The sequence below is a fragment of the Protopterus annectens genome, chromosome 2.part0 (genome assembly GCF_019279795.1).
Source record: "Protopterus annectens isolate FY-2018-M chromosome 2.part0, PAN1.0, whole genome shotgun sequence".
NCBI lineage: Eukaryota > Metazoa > Chordata > Ceratodontiformes > Protopteridae > Protopterus > Protopterus annectens.
This window is the reverse complement of record NC_056728.1, coordinates 1,965,114,889-1,965,127,317: the sequence shown is the minus strand read 5'-3', so window position 1 is coordinate 1,965,127,317 and position 12,429 is coordinate 1,965,114,889. Positions and strand designations below refer to the sequence as shown.

Below are 12,429 nucleotides of genomic sequence, written 5' to 3'. Positions count from 1 at the left end.
AGGTGAAGTATCTGTTGTCTGAGTGCTATAACTCTTTCTGTTGGAAGACATGCTACCATAGATGAAGTGTCTTGATCTGCGACTATGAATGTAATATGTTAAGGCAGATTTTCAAAAATTTACTGTAATGCCCAGCTGACTGCATATGTCCAAAGTTAGGTCCCTGGCTTGTAGAAGTAGATGCTTGGTGGTGGTAGATAGGAGCAAGTCGTCTAGATAGGGAAACACACAGAATCCTAGACATCTCAAGTAAGCTGTGACTACTGCAATACATTTGGTGAACACTCTGGGGGCTGTAGTGAGACCAAAGGGCAGAGTTCTGAACTGGTAACGGCTGGCTCCCAGCTGGAAGCGCAAGTACCTTCTTGATGTCCTGTCCATTTTTATGTGGTAGTAAGCATCTTGAAGGTCTATCGAGCACATCCAATTGTCTTTCCCTAAAAAGGGAAGTATAGACTGCAGTGTCACCATACGAAACTTTGACTTCTTGATTCGTTTAACTTGCTTAGGTCTAATACAGGCCGCCAGTCCCCTGTTCTTTTTGCCACCAAAACGAATCTTGAGTAAGTTCCAAATCCTACTTGGTCTGTGGGGACTTCTTGGATAACTCTTTTGTGGTGCAACTTTCGAATCTCTATAGTTGCTTGTTCTCTTAGATTGGGTGGAACATCTGGCATTGTTTTGGTCTGTGGAACAGGTTTGGAAAAAGGGATGGAGTATCCTCTGGATATTATATTTAGCATCCATTTGTCATTTGTGATATTTCACCAGGCTTCTGGGTACATTGTTAAATGTCCACAGACTGCTTCCAGAGTAGAGCAGTTGGGCCTCCTTTCAGGAGCGCTGATAAGGGTGTCCACAAAAGGAATCATGGTCACCCTGGTTTTGTGGGCCCCCTCTGCCTCTGAGGCAGTGTCTTCCGTTATTACCTCCCCCTCTGCCCCTGGGAAGGTATCACCCCATGCATCTTGGAAAAATCTCTGGGATCTTTTGAACCACATCTTTCAGCTCTTAGCTTTAGGATAAGGTCTTGAAGGTACAGAAAAACATACTCCAATGGCAGAGAGAGTTTTCCCTTCCTGTTCGCACCGGGTTAGAGTGTATTTTACTTCGGGTCCAAAGAGTGAGGAACCATCAAAAGGGGCATCAGTAAAGGTAGACTTAAAGGGCTCTGCAAAATTGCACAAGTGCATCCAGGAGTATCTCCTAAGGGCAACTGCAGAACCCACTGCCCTGCTCCCTCCATCTGCTGGGTATGATACGAGTCTCATAAAGGAGTTGACAATGGAATTTAAGGTGGACAGCTGGGAGGAGACCTTCTCATTCACCCCTGCAGCTAATGAACCTTCCTTGTAGAGTATCTCCTAGCTCTTTCAGGAGATCTCTTTGTAGCCTCATGAAATGGGATAAGTAGTTCAGTAATCGCAGTGAGAAAGTCGCTGAAGAAAAGATATGCATCCCATATCTGTCCATCATTCGAGAGTCTTTATTCAGAGGATGAACAGATGAGGAAGACTCTGCAAGTTCCTTCTTGGTGGCTGCTGCCATCACCATAGCATCTACAGGTACTCCCCCTTAGTTAGAAATTCCTTGCCCGAAGGAGCTGACAAAAATTTGTTTGGCCTCCGAGGGACTGGTTCCGTAGTGTCGGGGAACTCCCATGCCTTTCGACTAACCAGGTCCATTAGTTCATCGAAAGGCAGAGACACCCAGGAGGCTGAAGGTTGAGACCCAAAAGCCTTCAGGTACACTGACTTCTCATCAGAAGGGGTGGTGGTCTGCCAGCTGCCTCTTTGCTTGAGGATCTCTAGAATATCTGCAAATGAGATATCGTCAGAGGATGACCGTGGGAACCCTTCCGACTCGAGGTCAGTGTCTGAAGTGATGGACTCATCTGGAGAGTCAACATCCTTCCTCTTGCAGGTTCTCTTCTGAGGTGGCTCCTCAGAAGGGTATTCTAGGGAGGCCTCGGATAACAGGGGTTCACCCAATGGGAGATCCTAAGGCTCTGGGTCTCTGCTGTCTTGAGGAATGAGTGGTGTTCGGACACTAGCCGGTGCCTTGGGGGGACGAGTACTGGTATCCTTCTGTGGTGCTGAATGGGTAGACAACACACTCCTCATCAGCTCAAAGGCAGATCCCACCGGCTCCGAATACGCCCTCAGCTCCGAGGAGACAGAGGAAGGCAACGGAATGGAATGAAACTATAGAAGTAGCCATAGCTCTATGGTAGAAGCTTTGCGAGATGATGATGCGAAATAAGCTTATTTGAAGAAGAATAGGCTCTGAGTTATGCAACTGATCCATGATGTAGTTGCTTTGATTAGATGGTTTTTGGCCCAATTTTATATTATCACTGGACAACGCTGGTCTTGTAGCACGAGTGATGGTCTGGCCTAATTAATGTCGTGATAAGGAATAGAACATCCAATTTATGGAGGTACATGTATTCTGCCTCATTATTGAAGAAAGGAAAGAAACTGGTAGTAGGGATTGTTGAAGCAAGACAGAGACTAGAGCCTTTGGGAAAGACAAAGGGAGGATTAGGGCCTATACTCTATCTTTCTGGAAAATCAAATCAAATAATATTAATGGTTAGGGCCTAAGGCTTGATATGCTTCTGTCTGAAGTAATAGCCACTAGCAATGCGTTTTCCATGACGATCCTGCACATTTATGTTAATGATTCGCATGAGGGGGCCGGGTTCCTTAGGGGAGATGTTAAGAAGATTTAATTCAAGATCAGGATGGGAGTGGCAGGATGAAACTTGCGGTCTTAACAATGTGCAGACCTTAGCCTGCAAATTCCCAATGGAGGCTCAAGAAAATTCATGGAGGAGAGAGACATGGAATTTAGAAAATAGTGCTAGTTGAACTTGAATAGTTGAGACAGAATGATGTTGATTTCATAAAATTGGGAAACAGGAGCAAATAGGGGGGACAGGCCCTTGAGATGATAGATCCCCCTCTTGAGTTGAGCTTACCAGATACAAATCTGTTAGTGGTGGTTTATGGGCATGCTTTTTTCAGGTAAGAAAACATATCTGCGAGGCCAGTATGGGGCAATCAAGATCATGAAAGACCTTAGCTGGGAAGCTTTTTTTGACTGACTTTGGAAGGAGTGATTGGAGGAAAAGCATAAGCAGCCCTGTTGGGCCAGGGGAGAGCTAAGAACATCCATGGCGGTACTTCCTGATGTGGAATCAAGGAGAGAATCTTTGGCACTTGGTGTTTTTGTGGAGTGCTAAATAGATCGCACGGCGTCCCCATCTCTTGAAAAAAACCTGGGCTACTACTGTGCGTTTAGAAGACCATTTGAGGAGAGAGATCCTGCTTAATTTGTCCGTTGGTAGCTACAGCCCATTCCCCACCTCTCATGGCCTCTACAAAAAGGGGATACGATCTGGTCCCTCCTTGTTTGTTCAGATACCAAACCACCGGCCATGTTGTTGTGGTGGATGAGCTATATGGGATACCCTCTGAGGAAGGAACTTGTGTAAGTAGGGATCAAGCACAGCCTCATCTCCAACACCATCGCTGATGTGGAGAAAGAGCTCTCGGAAGCCAGCCCTGCCCTGCCAGCACCCTGCCCCCCCACCCCCCCCACCCTATCTCTGGAGGGCATCTGTCCCAGGGGAGGGGCTGAGGGGGAGAAAAAAGTTTGCCCTGATCTGGGTTGGATGTCTGAAGCAACCAGCACCAGCGCAGGTCCCTTTGCATATTTATCATGATCAGATGATGAGATGATGAGGTTGAATTGATGAAGGTCCAGGAGAAGAATAAGAGCCACTCTGAAGAACTCATGTACCTAACTAGAAGGAACTAAAAGTACCGGGCACATATTGAGCCAGAACCTTGAGGGACCATCCTGGCTGGGGGGCTGGCCCTGTGTAGGCGCCCTTGAGGTCTATGGAGCACATCCAAAACATCCTTCCCAACACGGGAGAAATGGATTGCAAACGCATTTTCGAATTTGGATTCGTCACCTATAGGTAGGTTGCTGCTGATCCCAATATTGGTCTAGGTCCTCTCCCTTCTTTTTGCAAAAGAAGCTGCTATTTCCCTTGACTGGGTGGTGGGTCCGATTCTTTGGACGGAGGGGGGAGTATTTGAATGGGGTGATGTAACTCCTCCGCTATCCTCCGGCACCCTGTCTCTGTGTCTGTCCCCCAGTCGGAGGAGGAATAGCAATGGATGGTCACATACCGGCTCCGAAGCCAACTGGGTCGGAGCCTAAATTTTTTTTGGAAGACTGGGGACTGGAAAAGTCTTTGGAGCACCTATATCAGAAGGGGACTGTTGGTGGTGCATCCTGGGATAGTGAACCCATCATTCAGAATGTAGGCGAGAAAGGATCACATAACATCCAAAGAGATCAGATCTGAAGCCGATGGGGGAGCAGAGCTAACCCGAGCTGACACTCCCAAGGGTAGAAGACGATAGGGGCAGAGTACACCCCCCAGGGCCGACCAGGAAACCTCGGCTCCCAGACTCACCAGACGGCACCGATAGAGTCGAAGAAGATGTCGGCTCCGTGAACGCCGAAGGGGGTCCCAGAACTGACAGGTCCACAGTAAGTGGTACCAAGCACTCTGGCTCCGAAGGACCAGCTGGGCTCAGAGGAGGAACAACAGTGGGCACAGTAGGCTCCGAGACCAAATGGTTAGGAGTCAAGAATAATTTAGTCAGCACCGGCGACTTGAGGAGTCTACACACCACCCGTTCCACGTCATCATCTGATAAGCTCCTTGTAGACCTGGAAGATAGGGGAAGGAAATCGAGACCTATGGAGGATTGGCAATCTCAAAGTCGGAGAAACTGGCAAAATCTCAATGGACCGGCTCCGAGTGGAGGTATCCTACAGCTCCGAAGGCTTTGGAGCCGAAGTACCAGGCCTATCAACCAAAAGGACTTCCGATGGCTCCGAAGACTGTGGAGCCGAGGAAGTAGTGGCCTCTGAAATTTGGAAGTTTGACTGGCGGCTCCGACTGAGCCAATGTAGTGTTTGATTGTCTTTTACGAGACTTATCCTTTTTAGAGGAATGAGATTAAGAAGAGGAGGAAGAGCTATGAATGACTTCCACAAAAGAAGGCTTTAAGAGCCCTTTTAGAATCAATGACAGAAGGTGCAGTCTTCTTGGAGATGAATGGCACCAAGGCAATAAACATAAACAACATGTCCATCTGTGATGGACATTTTTAGCGAGTACTTTTGACATTTCTTAAAGCCCAAAGACTTATGTTCTTTCTTTTTGGTCTTTAGACATTTTCAAAAAGACCCTAAAGGCAATAGCAAAACAGAAACAACAAAGTTTTATTAGCCAAGACTAATATGCTGAAGCTAAACCAAAGGTTACTATAGGACAACACAAGGAGCGACAACCAGGGGAAGAAAAATAGTACCTCTAACTAAAACGGTTCAATTTTCCAAATAAAACAGTACAAGCCCTCTAACTTAAACGAGCATATAGCTCTCTAACTTAAACAAGCTATAAAGACAGTTATAAATGAAGAAAAACCACTACATGGGATACCAAAGGGGCCTAGAAAGCGATGGCAAAAGTCATGCTGAAGGGGGAAAAAAACTATCACTATTTAACAAAGTGCAGCAAAGAGATAACAAATTAAACCTAATATGACTAAAGCAAGATATATGCAAAAATAGCACGTTTTTGACAAAGGTAATAGAAAAAATATATCACAACTTAGTCACGGCCAAGATGAGCGCATCCAACCTCATAAAGCAGCAAACGAGATCTGGGGAATTACACCACTGTATTGTGGGATACCTTCTTCCCACAAGTCAGGTTTGAGACTTTCAGCTAAGTATTTGGCCGAATCGGAGCCGAGGATCGGCTCCAAACCCATCATTGTAAGAATGAAGGCGAGATAGGACAACATAACATCAAGTACTTAGAAGAAGGAGTTGTAGAAAATAAACTGTTTTCTAGAGCTCATCTTTTCTGTGTTGGCCAACAGAGTGGTAATAATCTGTTCCTTAAGTAATATTTATTCTGTTCTATTTACTCATATAGTGTAATTTGGAAGTATTACATCATTGTATTGGGCAATAGGGTGGCAAACTACGCCTTCTCCTGTTCACCACCTTTTTTTCTGGCTGATCAGCACACTGTACACTATCCCTCAAGCTTGTTACTCTCATACTACCTACTATCCTTCTAGTATACGTCACTTACCTTACTGTCTGCTTCAAACACTAACTGTGATTAAAACTCTCGTCTTCACTATTGTAAATGCTTCTGCTTACAATCTCATTGTATTACACACTTATTGTATGCTTGATCTGTTATAGTTTTTGCTTTTGAGCCTTGTATTTCTCATTGTATTGCACATACACTGTAATTCTGATTTTGTTATTATCTGTACTTTGGAGCTTTTCTCCCCGGGTCTCTGCTGAAAAAGGGCTTTGACCCAGTCAGACTATCCCGGTCAACAAATGTCAAATAAAGTATGTTCTCAACTCAGAAAATATCCAGTGGTCTTAAACTTGTAAATGCATATGTCATTGTACGCATGTGTCTTGAGTAGAATTTTTGCATCTATCTGAACAGCTAGTGCACTCTGTCAGACTCAGAAAAACAGTATAGGTTGTTGACAAATGGTTAGAGCTGGAAATGAAGAGTTTACTTGTCATTATTAAAGCCTGTACTTCAATGTCAAAATTATGGGAAGGGAGTGACCCTGGGGGGAAGACGACAAGGATCTAGCAACTTGTTATCAGAAGATAACATTACAGGCAGAGTTGTTGTCTGTGTGACGAGTACAGGGGATTAAGCCTGCTGTGAGGTATTAGTCATGTGTTTGAAGGAATGGTATAAAATATGACAGTGTTGTGTGCAAGTTGCTAGGTTTTGACTTGTGCATACTTTTGTGGTATGCCATTTCTAAGCAAAAAAAAAAAAAAAATGCACTGCTCTGTTCCTATGTCCAGTTTATATCAAAGGGTATACATGGAAATATGGACCGTGGCATTCAGAAATGGCGTAGAGGTTTGAATCCATGCCAAAAGTCAGAGTACTTATAATAGGAATACAGGGAGTGGAAACTATTGCCTTGTGTATTGCATGAAACTGTTTATGTGGAATGTTCTGATCGAAAACAAGTAATTACATATACGAATTAGTCACATCCCTAGATTGTGGCATTACAAGAGTCACATTCTGATGAAACTGAGCATAAACACCAATTAAGGTTAACTGGAACAGGATGGCAATATCATCAGAGTGCCTTGTACAGGGGGGGTAGGTCTCCTTCTCTTAAGAACATGACCCCTTAAAATAAAAGAAACCTTGATGAAAGAAGTTGTTATGCAGAGATCAAGAGCTTTTGGGAAGGGATGAGCTTTACTATTTTCACTGTAAATTTTCTCCCATTAATGTAACAGAGATAGACATTAATCAGACAATTAATAATGGTCTTTTAGGAAGGGGGTATATATATATATATATATATATATATATAGACTGGAACACAGGGACAACTATTAAGGGTAAGACAGGCGTCCAAATAACTATAACAATTCCCATAATAGTGAGAAAAGAGAGGATTTATACAGGAATCATGGCTCTCAGGGATTATTTTTTTAATAGTGCATGGAGCCTCCTCGCCCCACTTATTCAAAGAAATATAGGTCAAGTTCTACGACTGATAAAACTTACATTTTGACAGATCCCACTTACTTCGATAGTAAGAATCTTTTCATTCATCCTCCCCTGGAATGTCAATTACAAGCTAATTATGTCCCCTTAGTCAAAGTACTACTCAATGTTTCCTGCTTATTATATACAAATTATGAACTTTTCAGACTGGCGACAGACACTGCTAAGGAGTACATTAAAAATACAGTAAAGATGGTCATAAAACAGTGCTCGATGGACAGGAAAAGATAAAAGATGGAAGTGGCAAAGGAAGTAAAATGTATACTGCTAACCTTTGGGGGAAAAACAAAGAGGCATTAAAGGTTAAAAGGGAAAGCCTGGAGTGTTTGAAGGTCAAATGATTTATCAGTTCAAAGTGAAAAGGAAGGGATTAGTTGAAAAATGATGACATATTAGAAAAAAGAATGATTTTAAGAGTGTCTGAAGGATATGTTTTACCATAATTCTCTGGCTCTCCTAAAAGTACTTTTGGTAGGACAGCAACAGAAGTAGACACAAAGAATCGATGAGAGTATATGTATCATGAGTGGAACCTTTTCAGCAAAAGATCCAGTTGTGGCCACAGGGGCTTTCAGAAAATGTTCTGAATGCCTCTACAAAGACTAAATAAGAGGAATGCGAGAAAGAAATACAGGATTATCTATGAGATACTGGTGTGGCCAAGTTAATGGCACAGCAAGCAAACGAGTTCATGGCCCCATGAATGTTGAGAAAATTTGAAAAAATAATGAAAGGTCACATACAAAGTAAAATTCCAGGAAGTGATGTTTTACAGACAGAAACAGGAGGCAAACTAAAGACACAGTGGTCACCTATATGCTTGGAGTACACAACTCAGTGGTCATCTATATAGTGGTCATCTATATGTCTGGAGTATACAATGCATTTCAAGCTATACTAGTAGTTTTGCTGAAGGGGGATAGAGATCCATACCTGCTGTCCTCTTACAGACCAATATCATTACTTAATCATGATTATCAGCCATTTATGCTTAATATCCCAGATAAATTAGCAGCTATGCTGGAGCTAAATGAAAGTCATTAATATGGGTTTATGAGGAGGAGGCAGACATTCATAAATATTCTAAAGACAGGGCTACTTAAGAAGGCTGTAGAGGGGAATACTGACAAGCTAGTAACAGTAGACAGGATCCATAGTAAGACAGGATACAGAAAAGGCATGTACTGAAGTACAATGGCACTAACTGACCAAAACTCTGCAGGCCTTTAGAATTCTGAAAGAATTTATAGACTTGACAGTGGCTATATATTTCAACAGCTCATGCAAAGACATACATGGACCCATGAGACTATCAGAAAGGACCATTACTCGCATTATGGCGGCGCAGTGGTGCAGCGGTTAATGCTGTCGCCTCACAGCAAGAGGTTCTCTGGTTCGATTCTCGGCTGGGGTGCCTTCTGTGTGGAGGTTGAATGTTCTCCCTGCGTTCGCGTGGGTTTCCTCCGGGTACGCCGGTTTCCTCCCACATTCTAAAGACATGCTTCTGGAGCATTTCTCCCCAGGCCTCCGCTGAAAACAGGATCTGTGGAACCTAGTCGGACTTTCCCAGTCAACAAAATGTTAAATAAAATAAATAAATAAAATAAATTATACCTAGAGCCATTGGCTATGATGTCATGGGAATACATTACAAAGGAATGGAAGACAAGGGTGAAAAGATAAACATATACCCCCATTCACAGAAAATGTTATACTTGACAAGTCTGAAGAAATTTGCTACATTTTCTGGCTAAAAGATTAAGAAATGCAGAGCAGTGGCAATAAATTAAATACCAACAAAAAGGCTGACAGGTGTACTTTGGTTCCATTGGGAAGTTTCATATCAAATAAATGGGAATTTATCTGGGAAAGTCAAAATAGGACTCGGTGATTAAGACTTATGAGGAGTTAATGAACAGTCTGAAATTTGACTTTTAAATAATAAAAATAAGACTTGTGTTAGACAAGGGGGTACGAAAAAAATATTTTTTTTTTTTGTTTCCTTTGTTACTTTATAAGTTCCAGTCCCACCCAGTGAAGAGTCCAGGCCATTTCTTAAAGTCAAAGTATGTTGATAGATTTTAATTTAGGTGGTGGGAAGCCTAGAGTTACTGGGATTAGCTGGTGGTTGGAAAAGAAATGGGTAAAATGGGAGAACAAGATCCAGACCTATACCATGACAGAGTTGTCAAATTAAAATGTTATATACATTACTGATAAAACATTACAAAGCTAAACGGAAATATCGGACTGGTTTACAGGGGAGCAACATGGAACTCTGAGACAGCTGTGTATGTGCTATGTACTAGGTGACAAGGAAATTAAATTATGGACTAACATGCTTTTGACTATTAGATACAAAAATATGGGCATCCTGGGAAAAAAGGGGATTTGCGGGTCTGGAAAGAGAGGAAGACTATGTTGGTATACGGAGAGCAGCTGATATGTGGCACTGTGTGGGGTACCTGGAATTAGATTAGACAGAAATTAGTTTTAAACAGTTTGTTGACTATGGAATATGAAACAGAGTAATCCAAACAGTACTTGGTCTGAAAGACACATCAGACAACCAACAATCAATCAGTAGTCCCGTTGTTAGAGCAGATATCCGAGGGCGGATGAAGAATGAAAGGATCCAGCCCACTCACTTCTCTTAAAGTGGAAGGGGAGGGGAACATGTCTGGGAATGCATGCTCTTTTGAACTCCTCAGTGGAGACCAGAGTGGCAATAGAGGTTGTTCACTTAAGGAGGAGTGTCTGCAGATTTACCTCACTCAAGAAAGATACTACCTAGCACAAAACCCACCTCACTGTCAACACCATATGTAATACTGAACCTGCACAGGGAAACAGCAGGGCACAAAGCAAAAACCCAATTCCCTTTGACTATGATAGCAAAGCTTGATAACTTTTTGATAGTGAAGTAAGCTTGAAACCCATCCCCAGGGGAAACAAATGTGCCATAGGACTCTCACCACTGGGGGGAATAACTGGGTCCGTACAGCGATAAAGTATACCCAAAACACAATTTTTATTTTGTATTGCCTTGAATGCAAGCTCAAGCAAGCTACATTAATTCAGCAGGAATTCAAAAGAACCATATGTAAATGCATAAAAGAACTAAATGATCTGTTAAAGAGAGAGTCACCACTTGAAGTGGCTCATTGTTTCATGAATATTAAAGAATACCTGTGCATTTCATGTTAATTTCCATCGTAAGATCAACCCCATTTCAGTCTCCTGTTGGTATGAACAGAATGGACCTTAATGAACGTTGGAGTATCAAGAAACAAAAGTGGTGGAAACACACCCTGCAATAAATTGTACGAGAACAACTGCTGATATGTATGAGAAAGAAACTTGATTTACTTCTCATACCTTGGCAATTTCTTTAAATGTCAGTCTTTATGTGATTCACCTGTCTTCACAAATAAGTGCTATTCGATGCCAGGCATCTATACTACATGTAGACCCAGTATGCTTAACTCCTTTCCAGATGTTTTTCCAGTACGCATTTTTATTTCTTTGGGTACTTGGGTAATGTAGCTGAAATAATGCCCTCCTTTACTTAAATAAAACTAATGCACCAAGGGCATGCTGTTAAAAGATGAAGATTTCCATGCATGCTAATACATTAGAAATGGGTTTTGTGGTAAAATAGATTTCCTTTTGTTTTAAATAAGCATAATCTCTTCTTTTGCTTGTGGCATGCCAAAAGTCTTGAAGCAGCATGAAGAGCTGCTGAACAGTTAGTACCTCAAGAAAAGGGCTGTGTTTTGCTCATCAACACACCTAATATTTACCTGCAACACTGTTTCCCAAACCAAATGTTTCAGTCAGGAATTTATTAAATTAGGCAAATTATTTAATATGTTACTTTACAAAAAAAATCAGACATGACAATGAGTAAGAATACAGAGTACCTGGTAATTACATTAGCTAGTAATTCACAAGGCGGAATCACCAAGAACAACACAGAGATGCATGTAGAGCCTCAGAAGATGTTGCATTTTTGCCTTCTGGAAAAAAAACAAACCGCTCTCAGTATGAGCTATATGATTAGCTAAATGGAGTCTTCTTAGTAATGGTAAACTACAATTAGCACTACTAAAAGGAACAAGAAAAAAACCAAGCCTGTTGTTATTAAACAGCCTGGCATCCGGTGCTAAAGAACTATCAAAATAGTCTTGAAGTACCTCCACCTTCGAACATCTGAGTAACCACATCCTGCATTTATCATATCTTCTTCTTCTTTTTTCCGCAGGGACAATAAATAAACAAAAACATACAGACATTCTCACTGCCACACCAACAGTAGTATAAAAGAAATCCCATTGTTGTACCGTATGTGAGAAACCAGCCACATACTATATGTGTGTAACAAACTACATTCCAAAAAACTGCACGGACAGTACATTGGCCAAACATCTTCATAGAATCCTTTCAAAGCAGAAGAATACCTACGGCATGAAAGCCTATGAAACAATGGACTAAACTCATTTAAAAAAGTTTATTTTTATCAAATGCACCTTCTTCTTCTTCTTTCGGCTTTTCCCAGTCAGGGGTCGCCACAGCGGATCACCTTGTCCGCACATTGAATGGCAGTGGAGTTTTACGGTGTCGAGTTGCCAGCCCGGCGCCCAACCTTCCACAGAAGGCACACTCACACGCACACCTAGGGCCAATTTAGAGTGTCCAATCCACCTGCAACATGTCTTTGGGATGTGGGAGGAAACCGGAGCACCCGGAGG

General features: G+C 42.3%; 1 protein-coding gene across 1 annotated transcript in view; it reads right to left on the bottom strand.

The window, feature by feature from the left end:
• Positions 1 to 11,668, bottom strand: part of FYN (FYN proto-oncogene, Src family tyrosine kinase) — a 1,397,726-nt gene extending 1,386,058 nt beyond the window's left edge. Inside the window, exon 1 of the mRNA XM_044060462.1 lies at positions 11,602 to 11,668. The gene's annotated coding sequence lies outside the window, so the exon portion shown is untranslated. The remainder of the gene's footprint in view (positions 1 to 11,601) is intronic.
• Between the last annotated feature and the right edge of the window lie 761 nt (positions 11,669 to 12,429).